This window comes from Hemicordylus capensis, chromosome 3, assembly GCF_027244095.1.
Source record: "Hemicordylus capensis ecotype Gifberg chromosome 3, rHemCap1.1.pri, whole genome shotgun sequence".
In the NCBI taxonomy this organism is placed as follows: domain Eukaryota; kingdom Metazoa; phylum Chordata; class Lepidosauria; order Squamata; family Cordylidae; genus Hemicordylus; species Hemicordylus capensis.
Genome location: NC_069659.1, coordinates 252,176,889 through 252,193,650, shown reverse-complemented (window position 1 = coordinate 252,193,650; position 16,762 = coordinate 252,176,889). Strand labels below are relative to the sequence as shown.

The 16,762-nt window shown below is 41.7% G+C and overlaps 1 protein-coding gene across 16 annotated transcripts in view; it reads left to right on the top strand.

Annotated features, from left to right (window-relative positions):
* Nucleotides 1-7,956, top strand: part of JAKMIP3 (Janus kinase and microtubule interacting protein 3) — a 248,090-nt gene extending 240,134 nt beyond the window's left edge. For all 16 annotated transcript variants that reach the window (XM_053310606.1, XM_053310607.1, XM_053310604.1 and 13 more), the window contains one exon: nucleotides 7,533-7,956. The gene's annotated coding sequence lies outside the window, so the exon portion shown is untranslated. The remainder of the gene's footprint in view (nucleotides 1-7,532) is intronic.
* The last annotated feature ends 8,806 nt before the right edge of the window (nucleotides 7,957-16,762 follow it).

The following is a 16,762-nucleotide window of genomic DNA, read 5'->3' as shown; positions in this document are numbered from 1 at the left end:
AGACAAGGAAAATATGCAAGTGTGTGTTGTAGTCATGCATGCTACATGCACAAACTACACTCACATACTATTTGCAGTTCTGGATAGTCCTTTTGACAAGCCCTGCTGTCCTAAGTAGAACTATTTCAATAAAAGCATTGTGTTACAATGTGATATGTAATATTTCAACATTTGACTCTGAGACATCAGTTTAGGAATAGAGATGCAACAGAAATCAGATATGCAATTCAGGCTCACTAATAGAATTTGTCTGCCAGGAAGCTCATGGTTCCATTTCACACTGGGGTCAAGATATCCTTTCACCCTTAGGATTGCCAGACTGGGATGAGCTTCACTGATTTGCTGGTTGAACAAGCAGCCCTATCTACTATATCTGGATAGTGACCAAACATTATGCCTTCTGTTATCAATCACACATTTATAGTTTGTCCATATATGGTTTTCTCAAGACCTACTGGTCATGCAAGCTCTTGTGTCTTTTTTACTTCTGCACTTTACTAGTGTTCTGTTCATTTAGGATTTGCAGCAAATTACCTTAAACTCTCCATGGCTTCATTTCCTATGCAGCTATAAAGATGACAGGAAGAGCCAAAAATGACATCACCCACTTTGTCACTCAGTAATAATATTTTTAAGAGCGCAATAATGACATAAGAGCAGGTACAGAGTGGTCTCTTGATAATACTGTACTGCTTATTGGAAGCTGTGATCCACAACCCTACTTACATCAAACTAGTTTTCAAGTACTCCCACCTGCTTCAATATGATTTCTATGACATCTCGGATTGCTAAATAGCATTTGTTTTAAGTTACTACATTATTTTAGAACATTGTATTTTAGAGCCAGTGTGGTGTAGTGGTTAGAGTCCTGGACTAGGACCGGGGAGACCCGAGTTCAAATCCCCATTCAGCTATGACACTTGCTGGGTGGCTCTGGGCCAGTCACTTCTCTCTCAGCCTAACCTACTTCACAGGGTTGTTGTGAGGAGAAACCTAAGTATGCAGTACACTGCTCTGAGCTCCTTGGAGGAGGAGCGGGATAGAAAATGTAAATAAATAAATAAATAAATAAATAAATGCCTCATAAAATATAGTGAAAACCCCTTATTTCATAATTTTCCTTTTCACAGCACTTCAGTTGCTTCCAATGTCTCATCCTTTTCAAAATTTTATCTATGTCCAGATGTTCCTAGTACACACAAAAAACTCCCAAGCCATGAGTAGGGACTTTATAACTGTGAGCTAAAACAACATCCCATCTCACTATAGTAGGGCAGTAATTTCCCTCTTCTGTTCAGCTCTCTAAAAAAAATTCTACCTCCCTCTCTTCTTACTACACTTTTCTGTCCAGCACCCCACTTCTCAGGATACATTGACTGTGGGTGGTCTTATACTCTTCTTCAACTTTGCCCCACCTTTTATGCAGCACTTTAATGGGACAACTCCTGGTGTTCAGTGGCTTTGAAAGAACAGGATCCGTTCCTGAAGCTTACCTCTGGTAGAAGGCCAGTTATATGTTTAGATACTTTCCCTTCCAGTGGCTGGGAAGAGACATGAGGATCAGTTTTTGTATATTAAACAATGGTCTAGGCACCTGCCATCCAGAAGCCAAATATCTTTATCAGCTGTTCTTTCCTGAAAATCCCAGTGAAGGAAGAACTGTCCTTGTTTCATTTTTCTGCAAGGGAAATTCCATTCTGAGGTTCATGCCCAGCCCAGAAGCTGTGCAGTCTCTGACTGCCTCACCTCTACAGTGGGGAGGCAGGGGCTACCTAAGAACTGGCCAGGCAGAGACACCAAAATAATGTTAGCAATAAACCTTCCTATAGCCTAAATGAACCAGGCAAATTCAAGATATCTTTTCCCCAACAGGCAAACCATTCAAAACACTCTTATCATAAATGGCAGAAAGTCAGGAAAGGTCCCAAGGTGCTTGAAGTGAGGGTGGTTAGCTTATTGTCCCTCCCAGCTCTTGGCACCACAAGAATATTACTGGCATCCCAATAATGTGCCCTGATATCTGGGAAAGGGTACTGATATACATAGCCCTGAGCTCCAGAAAGGCTGTGCCCATTACACAGTTCAGCAAAGTGTACAGGGCCACCACACTGAGGCAGTTCCACGCATCCGTTGAGGATATGTGCAGTACTTCCACCTACTGGGGATTAATTAGGATAGGTTGAAACTTAAATGTGACATTTGCTCATTCTAGGCCTTGTTTCTAGGGAAAGGGAGCTAGCTATTTCCTAAGAAGGCCTGTGGGACAGTCTTGATATTCTGATTAGGCATGTGCACATACCAAGTTCATGAACTGGTCTGAATGCAGACCGGTTCATGGTTCTGCAAACTGGTTTGAACCAGTCCGTGGTTCTGCAAACCGGTCTGAACCAGTTTGGCCCGACCACAAACAAATGTGGTGGTTCAAGGGCAGCAGTGAGAGGTGCCTTTAAAAGTAAGCAAGCAGGTCCTTACCTGTGTGGCTGCTTCTCCAGGCAACTTCTTCCACCTGGTGGAGCCATTCCTCCACCTGGTGGCCAATACCACCATCAGTTCATCTGCTGTGTGGTCTGTGTCAAACAGCTCCACATGCAGCAGAGCCCACCTGGGCTTTGGTGCCTGGGAGGATATACTGGCCACGCTGCCAACAGCAGCAGCTGTCATCCCCTCTCTCTCCTGCCCCCACCAGTGTGCAGTGAGGGACAGAAAAGCAGCCTGCACTGCACTACAGCTAGTACACACATCTGTAGTGAAGTGCAAACTGGTGTCAGGTCCTGCAGAGTCCAGCAGCCCTGACACAACCTCCCTGTATGCCCGGTACACGGACAGCACCAGCCTCCTACTGAAGGTGGTACGTGAGGGGATTCGATGCTTGGGGGCAAGCGGTTGGAGCAGCCAGCCAAAGTCGACATTCTCCTCCATCTGAAATAGCTGGTCGTCCAGAACCATAATCTCTCCAATGGTCCAGATAATGAGACATGCCTCTGGGTGACCATACCACTTGCCCACCGGATGCACCCACTGTGTGATGGGAAACGTGCCCTACTTGAGAGCAGGAGCACATTCCTTGCCACTTCTGGTTGAGGGCACAGCTGCTGGCATAGCATAGGAGTGAGGACGATGCCGTTTGATGTGTCTCTACATTGCTGATGTCCTCAGATGCTTGGCATCCTTTCCCCTGCTGACCTGTGCCCTGCTGTGGACACAGAAAGCACGTGTAGGCTCATGTTGGCAGCACTCACAAGTGGCCCCACACAATGCTGCAAGTGGTCTTGGTCTCCTTAGGTGCTGGCAGCACTACTGGGCTTGCTGGTTGGCCACCACGAGCATCCCCACCTCCCTCTCTTGTACATGGCTGTGAAGGTCCTGGAGCAGCAGGAATAACATCCTCCTGCTTCAGATCCTCCTCAGTCTTGGACTGGGTGGGGGGTCACAATGAGGGGGGGGGATCAGTGGGCAGGAGGAGGGATCTGGCTGGGCTAGCAGCCACCATCTCTTCCTCTGCCAGTGGCAGAAGTCCTTCTTCCCTTACTGGCCTTCCCCCTACTACCATCACCTCAGCCACCATAGGAGTCAGTTTGAGTTGAACCTGGATCAAATCAAACCGGTTCTGCAAACCCCTTGAATAAATGAAGTTCATCATCCAACACTATTAAATAATAACTGAACTACTCTTCGCCTGTGCAAGAAAGAAAATTAACCATTCTTTATATTATGTTTGACTAAACAGTATTCCACCAGTGGTATCCCACTACTGCTGCTAAGTGTACTGTGATAGTAAGTTGCTTCCAGAGCTGGGATATGTATTCAGGTCTCTGGGGCCCAATTCCAGTGATAATCCATTTGACACATAAAAACTATTCCTATGATCTGATTATTTTGACTGACATCCTGACTAATGCTGTACACACCATACATGTAGTAGATTCATTCCTGCTTCAGCAGCATGGGTGCACATGCATGGAGGGTAATTTTTGTTGATCTCCCCTTCCCTTGGAAGTGCTCTGTGTAATGTGTAAATATGTCCCTGAGGGCTTTACGACCCTCAGGAACATATTTGTGCAGTGCACATTGCACTTCTGAGGAAGGGGAGACCAGCTAAAGTCATACACACCCCTACATACAGGTTCACACTCTTAAAGCAAGAACAGATCCACTGAATACGTACTTTTGGCCGCACATACGTAGCCTTATTCCCAATGTCGTTTTGGTGGTGGGGGATGTTTTAATTATTTATTCTACCCTCAGCTTGATTTCCTTCAATATTGTTTCTCTCATGGGAAATGCAGTGCTGTCTCTTACATCTGCTTTGTACTTCTCATTCAGATTCAGAGGAACCTTCCCCCCCCCCATTGTTACTTTAACAATCACTTCAAATGAGCAACATCCAGGCTAGTTAGACATTACCAAGCACCACTGAAATAAATGAGTCATGACTAACTTAAATCATATTGATTTCAACTGGGCTTAGTCATGACTAAATTAGTCTGGGTGTTGTTCAGTGCCTGTATCATTTTTTGTCATTGTCTATGTCACAATGTCTACATCTCTGATTACAGGGATGTAGTAATCCCCGTGGGGGGGGGGTGGATTTTCAGGAGTTACCATGACTTGTTTTCAAAGTTTAGAGACCATTCCATCACAAATAATATGGTGATGGATTTCTTCCTGTGAATGATGTTTGCTTTTATTTTAAGAAACTGAATAATAGACTGAAAATAGGTTGTGAAGTCTGCTTCTTGGAACAATCATTGTGCATCATTGTACAATAGACCTAGTGTGTTATCCTATTCATCTCTCCATTCCAAAATAGATTTATAAAAGTAACCCACTTCTGATGCTCACAGTGTCTGTTTTTTCTTAGCCATATGGTGGCTTATATGTCTAATGCCCAGTTGAGAATTGACTGCAAGGACAGATGGACCATCTGCCGATTGTCGAATAGGAATACTTTCAGCCATTCACCATTATCCTCATACCCTCCCACTAAAGCCAAGATCATGAAAATGTGATTTTCAGATCAGGATAATGAGTTCCAACAAATTGCCATTAAATCCTTCTATCTATTTGATTCTCTATCTATCTGACTAGTTTGGTGATTTTGGGACTGATCTTTACAATATTCATTTGTATATTGATAATAACAGGGTCTTTGAAAGCATTAGTTATATTTTGCATGGAAGTTTGTATTTCCCTAATCATTTTCCAGTGACAGGGACAGTTTTGGGAGCAAAGTGGAGATTAATGCAGGAAGCTGTCCCCTTACTCTGAAATGAATGGGTAAGATTATAGTAGCACTTTCATACATTCCTTGGAGCCCCCAGGTTTACATCAGAGCCTGGGAGCATCTGAGGGGAAGAAGCCAGAGAGCTCAAGCCTGAAATGTGACTTCAGTGTAGTCCTCAATAATCATGCCTTAGTATAATCAAATGTTTGCTGTTTGTGCAGTCCTTAACAGCTGGGCTGGATGTCACTTTCAACAGCTTTGATGTACATCATCATCAATCCACATTATATAATTTGCAGGGTGAGAGTGCTGTGCCTTGGAGTATGATGTTTAAGATGAGGACATTATTTCATTCTGCCTTTATCTCTCTGAATTCTGTATAACATGCGGATGTTGTTTCCTTTGCCGTACACATTTCCATGGGCTCTGTGTTTCCATGGGCTGTTTCCTTCAAAAGGACAGCATGGAAGGAGGCAGTTGGTTCATTCTTCTCTGGAGAGAAAGAGGAATATCTGTAGTTGCATGCATTGGAGAGTCACTGGACCAGCTGCAAAGGGTTCATTAATTCCCCTTTCCATGGTGTAAGGCAAGAATGGGAGACATGTTAGGGTACTACCGGTTTATTGGTTTTATACCAGTATAACTGTTCTGGCTTTCCCGTAAAAATTGTGCTTGTGTAGATGGTGGAGAATCCTCTATTCAAAATCCCTAAACCCTCACAGAACAATCGTTCCCAAGGGGTGGAGGATGCTTGTTAATCCAGTTGAAGCCCAGAGTGTAGTTACACTCTTTGTATCTGAGAGAGATTTGTGCAAAATGATCTCAACTGCATGGTTAGATGTGAGGAATTCACTGGGCTTTTTCTGTTGACTTCTTTGTTAGACTTTACTCAAATGTTCTATGATTTATATGTTTTTGAGGAACAATGGGTTGGATCCTAAGAATCACATGTAGATTTCTGCTTGCAATATGGGACAGTCTCCTTCGTCTGCCAAAAACTGTTCCTAAGGGTTAGGCGACCTCAAAAATGATGTGATCTATGGTGCAGGGCAGCTGGAGGGGGAATTCTACCAAAATTTGGTGTGCCCCCTTGTGCAAATGGAAGTGTCTTATATTTGCATAAGCAGCCACTTAGGTGGATCATTTCCCACACCTATAGTAAGCTCTGGGTCTGTGGGATGTTGGTAGGGACATTTCCTCTTGTTTTATAATACAACAGAACATTAAACCTTATTCTTCCTATTCTTCAGCACATTAGAAACAAAGTAGATTAATAATGGCTATTCAAGTGTACCAGAAGCCTTGTTGATGTTAAACTACATTATTCCATGCATTCCCCTTATCTACAAACTCACTTACAATGTGACATGCATTTTTTTAATCAATTCAGCAATCATAGTCTCTCCCATTATAGTAATGCAGTGAGGCTATTCACACGCATGTGCAAAACTGGGCTAAGGGAGCCTAGCTTGGTTTTGCACGCATGTGTGAACCACCGGGATCAGGCCTGATTCCAGCAGCACCATGGTGCAAACCCACCTACGGAGCCTCCCTTCTAAATGGGGTTAGGAGATCGAGCACTCTCCTAACCTCGTTTCTTTGATTGTGTGTCAGCCACAGCTGCTTGCAGCTGCAGCTGGCAGACTCAGGGGGGGAGGGAGATCTCCATAATGTACCACACACTCACGCAGTGCATTATTGGAGCTCTGGAGATGGGTTGATTTGGGGTGGCATGTCCCAGCACCCCGACCCTTGGAGCTACTGGCAGGAGCCGGTGCTTATTTGGGCTGAGTGCCCGCCCAAGGAAGGATGACTGCTTGTGTTCGGAGAGGTAAGGGCTTTCAGGCTTTCTATCCGCAAAATGGGTAGCTCTTCCTCACTGCATGTGAGAAAGGGCTCTGTGAGTGGTAGGTTCCCAAAATAAGAACTTATGGTGTTGCAAGATTTGAGTTGTTAGTCACTATTGCATTTATTCATTTCTTCAGTTTTTTTTAATTTAATTTCATACCTGAAGATCTAGGAACTGTTTCTATTTATTACAGAGTGATCTGCTTATTCTGTATATAACTGTACTTTATAGCAGGCCTGCACAATTTGTGTCTCACCAAGACCAATGTTCCCTGTGGCCACACATTGTACCCAGGTAGCCATTACAAAGCAGATGTCAATTTCTTACTGGGCCTCCATATATAGATACTGGGCCTCCCTATATAGGCTGTATTTCACGTGGCGAATCACAAGTTGTGGAGGCCTGTATTTAGCCATGAAAACATTAAACTTACTGTCCACCTTTGTCCCTTTTTTCCAGATTCAAATCAAGAAGTGGATACCGCACGTTCTAACTAAATATAGTCCTGAGAGATCCATCCAACACCTGTTTTCTAGTTAATTGTGGCCATAAACTCACTATTTAAGTAGTTCCATAACTTGTGGACTAGATGGGCCTTGGGCCTGATCCAGCAGGGCTGTTCTTATGTTCTTATGGATGAATTGAGCACAAAATCAAATTCTTTATTTCTGTCACAGACCAGTAATACATACACACAGAAGCCCAACAGAGTAAACCATAGAAATTGTAATATAGCATTACATTAAAGCTAGGTATGTGCACAAAACCAGTTCACCCGGTTTGGTTTGAATTCGAACTGGGTTCAAACCAGGAGGGGGTGGTTCGGTTTTGGTTTGTTCGAACCAACCCCTGGTTCGGTTCGAATTCGAACTGGTTTGAACCGGTTAGGACACCCAAAAATTGGTAGGATGGTAGCTGGCACCCAGGGGTACCTGTCACGCACACCCCAAAGCAATCGGACACTCTTACGATTTTTTATGAATTTTTGAAAATTATTTTTATTTTTTTCTCATAGGATATAATGGGACTCGAACCACGCCATTATACCTTATTGTGGAGCACCCATGGGTGCCAACAACCAGCCAAACCCTGAAGCAATAGGACAGTCCTACGATTTTTAATGAATATTTGAAATATTTTTAATTATTTTTCTCATAGAATATAATGGGACATGAACCAGCCCATATCCCCTATTGTGGAGCACCTAGGGGCACAAAAGCAGGGTGGGTGGTAGACAGACAGGGGTGCCTACCACCCACAAAGCCCCAAGGCAATTGGACACTCCTCTGATTATTGGTGAATTGTTAAAGTATTTTTGAATTCCTCATAGAGAATAATTAGGATTGCTGCAAATGTATAGCTTCACGTCGGGGGGAAAGGGGTGTAATAGAGTGGAGTGTGGTGGGTTGTAGTTCCTAGGGTGGGCAAGGAAGCTATCAGAATTATTTGAAAGGAATTGGGCAAAGGGATGGTTTTTAAGTGATTTTTGAAGTTTACGCGTCTTTAAGGTTTTTCTCCATAAAGAGGCATGGAGGTGTCAGCAAATGTATAGCTTCACATCGGGGGCAAAGGGGTGGCCTAGAGCAGTGTGGGGTTGGTGGTAGTGCCAGGTAGGGGCAAGGAAGCTACCTGAATTTTTTCAAAGGATTTGGGCAGAGGGCTGATTTTTGGTGAATTGTTGAAGTTTACGCATCTTTAAGGTTTTCCCCCATTAGGTATAATGGAGGGTGTATCGCTTCACGTCAGGGGGAAAGGGGTGGCCTAGATCAGTGTGGGGTTGGTGGTAGTGCCAGGTAGGGGTAAGGAAGCTACCTGAATTTTTTCAAAGGATTTGGGCAGAGGGCTGATTTTTGGTGAATTGTTGAAGTTTACATGTCTTTAAGGTTTTTCCTCATAAGGTATAATGGAGCAGCCCCATAAGTGCACTTGGGGGGTGCTGGGGTGGCCCAGAGCGAGTGGTGGTGTAGTGCACATAGGGTACGAACCACCCCCATGGGTTTCTAACCCATGGAGTACAGGGTTCTCTTGTTTCAGAGGTATTCTGAGTGTGGATTCTATGATAGCAAATGAGATTTTCAATGAGACACCATGAATCCAATCTAATTTGCTATCATAGAATCCACACTCAGAATACCTCAGAAACAACAGAACCCTGTACCCCATGGGTTAGAAACCCATAGGGGTGGTTGGCACCCTATGTGCACTACACCACCACTCGCTCTGGGCCACCCCAGCACCCCCAAGTGCACTTATGGGGCTGCTGACACCTCCATGCTTCTTTATGGAGAAAAACCTTAAAGACACGTAAACTTCAAAAATCACCTAAAAATCATCCCTTTGCCCAATTCCTTTCAAATAATTCTGATAGCTTCCTTGCCCACCCTAGGAACTACCACCCACCACACTCCACTCTACGACACCCCTTTCCCCCCGACGTGAAGCTATACATTTGCAGCAATCCTAATTATTCTCTATGAGGAATTCAAAAATACTTTAACAATTCACCAATAATCAGAGGAGTGTCCAATTGCCTTGGGGCTTTGTGGGTGGTAGGCACCCCTGTCTGTCTACCACCCACCCTGCTTTTGTGCCCCTAGGTGCTCCACAATAGGGGATATGGGCTGGTTCGTGTCCCATTATACTCTATGAGAAAAATAATTAAAAATATTTCAAATATTCATTAAATATCGTAGGACTGTCCTATTGCTTCAGGGTTTGGGTGGTTGTTGGCACCCATGGGTGCTCCACAATAAGGTATAATGGCGTGGTTCGAGTCCCATTATACCCTATGAGAAAAAAATAATAATTTTCAAAAATTCATAAAAAATCGTAAGAGTGTCCGATTGCTTTGGGGTGTGGGTGACAGGTACCCCTAGGTGCCAGCTACCATCCTACCAATTTTTGGGTGTCCAAACCGGTTTGAACCGGTTCAAACCAGTTAGAATCGAACCAACCCCTGGTTCGGTTCGAATTCGAACCTGCAGCTCAAACCTGATGGCTGGTTCGGTTCAAATTCGAACCTCCGAACCACCCTGGTTCAAATTTGAACTGGTTTGAATTCGAACCGGTTCGCACATCCCTAGTTAAAGCTCAAAACAGAACAGCTAAATTGAATTCATAATGAGCTAAAGTTTTGCTGGCTATCAAACAAACCTTAGCCACATTATAAGATATTAGATCATTCTGGCCAGCTAGAAGATAATCAAGATATAAAGAGTCTGTACGATCTGGATGACAGCTTATAAAAGGAGTTATATATTTGTGCTGTAGATAAAATTTACAATAAATGAGCACATGCACCATAGTTTGATATATCCTGAATTACAGTGGCAAAAACATTCTTTATAGGGAATTTTTTGATATCTCCCTTCCAAAACTGCTGTTTGTAAGGCATTGCAATGTGCCAGCGTCAAAGTTTTGTGATATTTTGGCACTGTAATTGAGTTAAGATATCTAGCAGGATTAAAACTCAAACCTTGGCTACTCAAATAGACACCAGAAGGAATGGAAGCCTGATCAATTTGTCACTCTAGACCATATCATATATTTATTGTCTAAGGTTTACCTTGGCATTTTCATACCCCATAGATATCAGTACAGGAGGAGAAAAACCATCGTAGTGCAGCCTCTCCTCTAACTCTCTTTTCCATCCCAAGAGATAGGTGTCTAATAGCACAAATGGAGCTAAACCTACAGGATGGAAAACCAGCTTTAGCCAGAATTCAAGGGTGCGTGCTAATCCATACTCTGGCCTCCAATTTAAGCAATCCTGCTTCCAGACGAAGGCCAGCATTAGACACACACCAGGGTACTTGGAAAATATTCTTCAAAAACTTAGACTGCATAGATTATATCTTCGAGAAGTTAAATATGTGCTAAGTTGAGCTCCATATAGGAGCTATGCTTGAACTTTGGCAGAAAAAGGTTTTATTGCAGAAGGGACAAATTGTGCACCTCCACAGTGGTGGATAGATGGAATTGCTAGCACAGTCTTATGTGTATTTTGTGTTACATATTCTCTGTGCGCGCACCTTCTACCTGAGGCCTGAAAACTCGCACCAAGGTACTCCTTAAAATACTTGACTTGTGCTAAATTATGCCCATTTAGTGACCAATCCTGGATATTTGGTCTCTTTGCAAACACCAATGTCATGGTTTTAGTATGATTTATTTCTAAAGATTGCTCATCAAGAGCATAAAGCTCTTCTTAACCCAATCAGCATTTGCAAGAGAATGACAGTGTTATCATCATAGAGAAGTATGGCAAGATGTCTATTAGCTAATTTTGGTGGATGAGTTGTCTAAATGGGAAATAAGAGAATTAGAGAAGTTAAAATCTCTAACTTCTCTATGTAAAAATTAAGCAACGGAGCCAGGATACAGCCCTGCCTGACTCCCTTGAATTTTGGTATTTCATTGGTGAGATGTCCCTGTGCACTACAGCATACCCTTAAGCAAGAGTTTTCATGCAGTTTAAACATCAAAAGAAGTAAATGACTGTCAACTGTTGACATCAGTAACTTGCACCAAAGTTTCTCTTTGGAGCTCCAATAAATCAACAAAGGCTGCATATAAGGCAGAATTGGGTTTGGAGGTATATTTTTTTTACTAGATGTTGTAATACTAAGTCAGGATCCATAATGGAACAGCCTTCATGGAAACCAGTTTGCTCCTCAGCAAGAATTAAGCATCATATTTTGATTCTAAAAACTACTCCCAACATTGGCGGTTTTTTATTTTTACTTGGATCCAAAAAATTATGAGTGGAAGAAGAAAATGTATCAGTTTGGTGAACTCTTGTGCAAGTGCTTGCGTAAGACTTCTCACAAGGCAGCACCATAATCTATCAAGGGTAGCATTACAATATAAGAAATATAGGGCATAAGAAAGATATAGATCTACGGGACCAAAAAGGTCTTGAATGAGAGCTGATGCAAAGGCTTGTGCAAGAGTTTACTAAAACAGAAGAACTTCTTTGGATCTCTTCTCACTGTTCTCTTGTGCTAGGTCAGAAACCACTTTTCCCTGAATAGTTTTCTGCTAGTGAAAGAGCACTACATGTTTTCTATTCATTTGGAACCTTACACAATAAAGTTATATAGATAGGGGGAGGCGGGGAGATGGAATATGTAGACCAAATGACATTTTGGCACTATCTGAGCATTACAAGACATTCTAAATCTGCAACTGTGGCTGTCAATGTACCAGTGATGACCAAATAGAGAAAAATTGACTTACCTATTTCGATAAGAAGAATCTCCTTAATGGAAATGTATATAGAGGAAATCAGTGTTTTTCATAACTCTTAGTACTGTTGCTCCTAAAAAAACCAAGATCTAGCCAACGTTCTGCACTTCAGCATGATTCTAATGTTTATTCAGAAGAAAGTCACTGTCAGTTTATTAAGACTTACTCCCAAAAAATAATGCTTAGAATTGTGATCTTAAGAACCATTATTTTCCATGAGAGAGGTTTAAGAACATACCTTAACCTCCCACTAAATTCAGTGGAACTGTCTGGGTTGTGACCATAGTTAGTGATAATTTATATACTTGTTGTGGTCCCTGTATCTTAAACATTCTTAAACATTCTCTCCTAAAGATGAACTTTTTTCTTGCAGTTTTTTTTGGTAGCAGGACCCAAATCATAAACTTTTTAAACTTATAATCAAGTACATGTGCATTGATTCTTCTGTGCATGCAGTATTTATAGATCATCACCAACTGATCCAGCTGCTACTTCCACATGGAGGAGGTCACCACTGCACACACTGGGCTTTCTGTTCACAAGGGCTTTTTCATTCACTTCAAAGGCAGGGGAACTGCACATGTGCAACCTTGCATGAGTCTCCCTGACATTTAATGAGTGGGGAAAGCCTCCTTATACAGGAGCTCAGCATGAATCTTCTTTGCCTGGAACAATGGCAACATTATTAACACTATCTGAGACAAAAGTAGGCTCTGGAGGAAACATTAAAGTTTGACAGAATGTACTATGCAGGCATCTTCATTAATGCCTTAAATTAAATGCCTGACCATACAGGTGCACTTAGGGATTCAGTTGCTGCTATTGGCCTGGATATGCATGCTAATAGATGGTACTAGATGGTCTGGATAAGCACTGGACAGGATTTGAGAATGTAAAGACTAGTATATTTGAAAACTGGCTTGACTATGTTTCTTTTCCAGCCATGTTTTTGCATGTTGTATATATGTCTCTGTATCCATTTCATTGTTCTATTAATTACCTTAAAAAACATATACAGGGCAGAGAAGCATGTAAATAAGGAATGATGTATATAAAGATGCCATTGTTTATATGTAAACAGGTGTTTTGTACATAGAAGAATGGCTCTGTGAATGAGTTTGAGATTTTGTTTAGACAGATACACAAACATACCCATAAAAAGAATAAGTTTTAATTCACTGACTAAAAATGAAAACTGCAATGTTGGTTCTTCTGGCTTCATGATGAATAGCATTTTGCTCACGTGGCTGTTGATGGTGATACCTGAAATTCTGTAGAATGCCATTATCTGCATTGTACCACATACTAAAGTTGAACCTCCTTAGCATGGAAAACTAGATCAGGCACAATTACTTGCCATCCCATTTACATAGTAGCCCTATGCAATGTACCCAGGAAAACACACATCTGATCAGGGTAACTGCTCATTTCTAAGGTATACTGTATCAACAGGAAAGTGCTTAGAATTGGTTATAATTAATAATATGACATTAGGTTGCAAACACGTTATTTAGGGCTGTGCATCACATCAGTCAATAATCAGAACTGATGCAATACAAGTTTTATCAGATAATTTTTTTCTGGATACAATCTGATGAAAATTTTCTCAGATAAAAAGATACAGTTTTATACAGTACAGTATCATATTGTATGATGTCAACTGTATCAGTGCAGGAGGCCTTATCTGAAACCAGCATGGAAACCAACTACCTTCTAGGCACCCATAGTACATTTTAAAATGCCACCTTTTTTTCTGTAGAATTGTTCTACAGTGCACTGGATAAGGAAGCAGAATCATGATGTTGCAGCCTTTCCTTGGCACGTTATTGTGGGGGAAATGATCATTTCTAAAGAAATACACTGTGGAAAGGATGCAATGTTGTGATGTTTATTTACCTGGGGTATTGTGAGTTGATTTTAGATTTAAAAGGTAGCATTTTAAAGTGTCACTGCTATGACTGCCTGGAAGGCAGATGATTTCCATGTGGAAGATAAGAGGGAACTTACTCCTTTGAAATAAATGGGAATCTATCGCTTTGGAGGAGCTACAGGTGCATATCAGAACTCCTAGAACAGATTCTAGATGGAGGCAATTTAAACAGAACCCAGTTCTGAACAATGGAGCTAGTACTTACCTGTCATGCTGGAGTAACATCCTGATTCATATTTAAGTTTCTACCCCGGGTGATGGAGAACACACAAGCCTGAGGCACATGCTCAGATCCCATTGCATATGTATCCTATAAGCTGGGCCCATTTATGAACCAGCTCACAATGACAGTGGTTTAATTGCTAATATAGGACAATAGCCTATATAGAACAATGAAAGTAAGTTACAGAAAGTAAATGTAAACTGTATTAAACTGTAACATCAGAGTTTCAGGAAAGTCTTAACAATACAGTATCAGACATATTTGCACCTATCTGGAAAATGGCTTACATTTGTCATGTATACCTTGGGTCACTTTTTAACATCGTGTCTAAACTAAAATCCATTTGAACTGCTGCTTAATTTGTCAAGACTGTGTGTTGTGTATTTAAGGCTCATGCCTGTAGTTCAAGCTACTGAAGGAATGTGGCTGTTCCTTAACAGTTTTCAGCTCATTTAATATATGTAACCTTCAGTATATCCTTGAGTGCCTTACACAGCTTGTTAGCATAAATACCTGTTATGAAGAAACACAATGCACCTGAAAGTCATTTGTGGTGGATGGGTGCCAAATTATACTGTGCACCTGTAATGACACCATTAAACAGTTACAGGGGGAGCGTGTTTGTGAACAGAAATGGATTTAGTTTAGACTCAGGAAATCAAATGGTGAATATATATAGTACCTTCATGTATTTATTGTACAATTTATTTGAACATCTGCTGTAAATGTCTGTAAAAAATTAAAAGCCTATATAGTTGTTTTCTTCCATAGTAAATATGTCATGTTCTATTTATGTTCTTTAATGTAATCTCATAATAATCATATCCTAAATATGTAATATTTGGTTCTGTGCTAAAGAGATAATTGATGGGCCTAAAATAGGCTTACATGTACAAAATTTTACACATATTTTTGTATTGTGATTCATATGCTATATATCAGAGACTTTCTATTCATTTGTAAAATACATAAATTATTGTAAACTTTTAATTAAAAAAGTCCTTTAAACCTGTGAAAGGTGAGTGTTTTTTTCCTCTTGCAGTATAGAAGTAAATGATTTTGAGGCCATGCTATTATGGTATGTCCAACAATATTTGGACGGCATACAGACTAAGTTAATCATGACTAAGCACCATTGAAATAAAGGAGATAGGTTATTATTTATTATTTATTAATCAAATTTCTGCACCGCCCCAAACCTTCGTCTCTGGGTGGTTAACAAAAGCTTAAAACAAGTTAAAATATAAACAAAAACTTAAAACAATTTAACAATTTAAAAATCACCTAAAAACCTTGACATTTTTAAAGAACTGAAAAACCTTGGGTGAAGAGGTGGGTTTTCAAATGCTTTTTAAAAATGGTCAGAGATGGGGAGGATCGTATCTCAGTAGGGAGCGTGTTCCACAGTCTCGGGACAGCAACCGAGAAAGCCCGGCCACCAGGCGAGCCAGTGGCAACTGGAGATGGATCTCTCTGGATGACCTCAATGGGCGGTGGAGCTTATAATGAAAAAGACGTTCTCTTAGATACCCAGGGCCTAAGCTATTTAGGGCTTTATAAGTTATAACCAGCACTTTGTATTTTGCCCGGAAACCTACTGGCAGACAGTGTAACTCTATCAACAAAGGAGTGATGTAGTCTCTCCGAGATGACCCAGAGACCAATCTGGCCACCGCATTCTGTACCAACTGAAGCTTCCAGACTACGTACAAAGGCAGCCCCACATAGAGCACATTGCAGAAGGCAAGTCTGGAGGTTACCAACATATGTACCACTGTTCTGAGGTCGTTCATCTCAAGAAACGGGCGCAGCTGGCATATCAGCCGAAGCTGATAGAAAGCCCCTCTGGCCACTGCCTCAACCTGAGATACCAGGGAGAGGTGTGGATCCAGAAGTACTCCCAGACTGTGAACCTGTTCCTTTCGGGCAAGTGTGACCCCATCCAGAACATGGAGAACAAAACTGTCTCTGGAGTTCTGACCCTACACAATAAGTACCTCTGTCTTACCTGGATTCAGTCTCCGTTTATTCTCCCTCATCCAGCCCATTACTGCTTCCAGGCAGGCATTTAGGGAGGATATGCCAGCTCCTGAAGAAGTTGACATGGAGAAGTAGATCTGGGTGTCATCATCATACTGATAACACCTCGCTCCAAATCCCCTGATGATCTCTCCCAGCGGTTTCATGTAGATGTTAAAAAGCATTGGAGAAAGTACAGAAACCATACTTTGAGAGCACTGAGAGAAACCATACTTAAGCTCAGATTTTGAAGAGCAACAGTCTCCAATC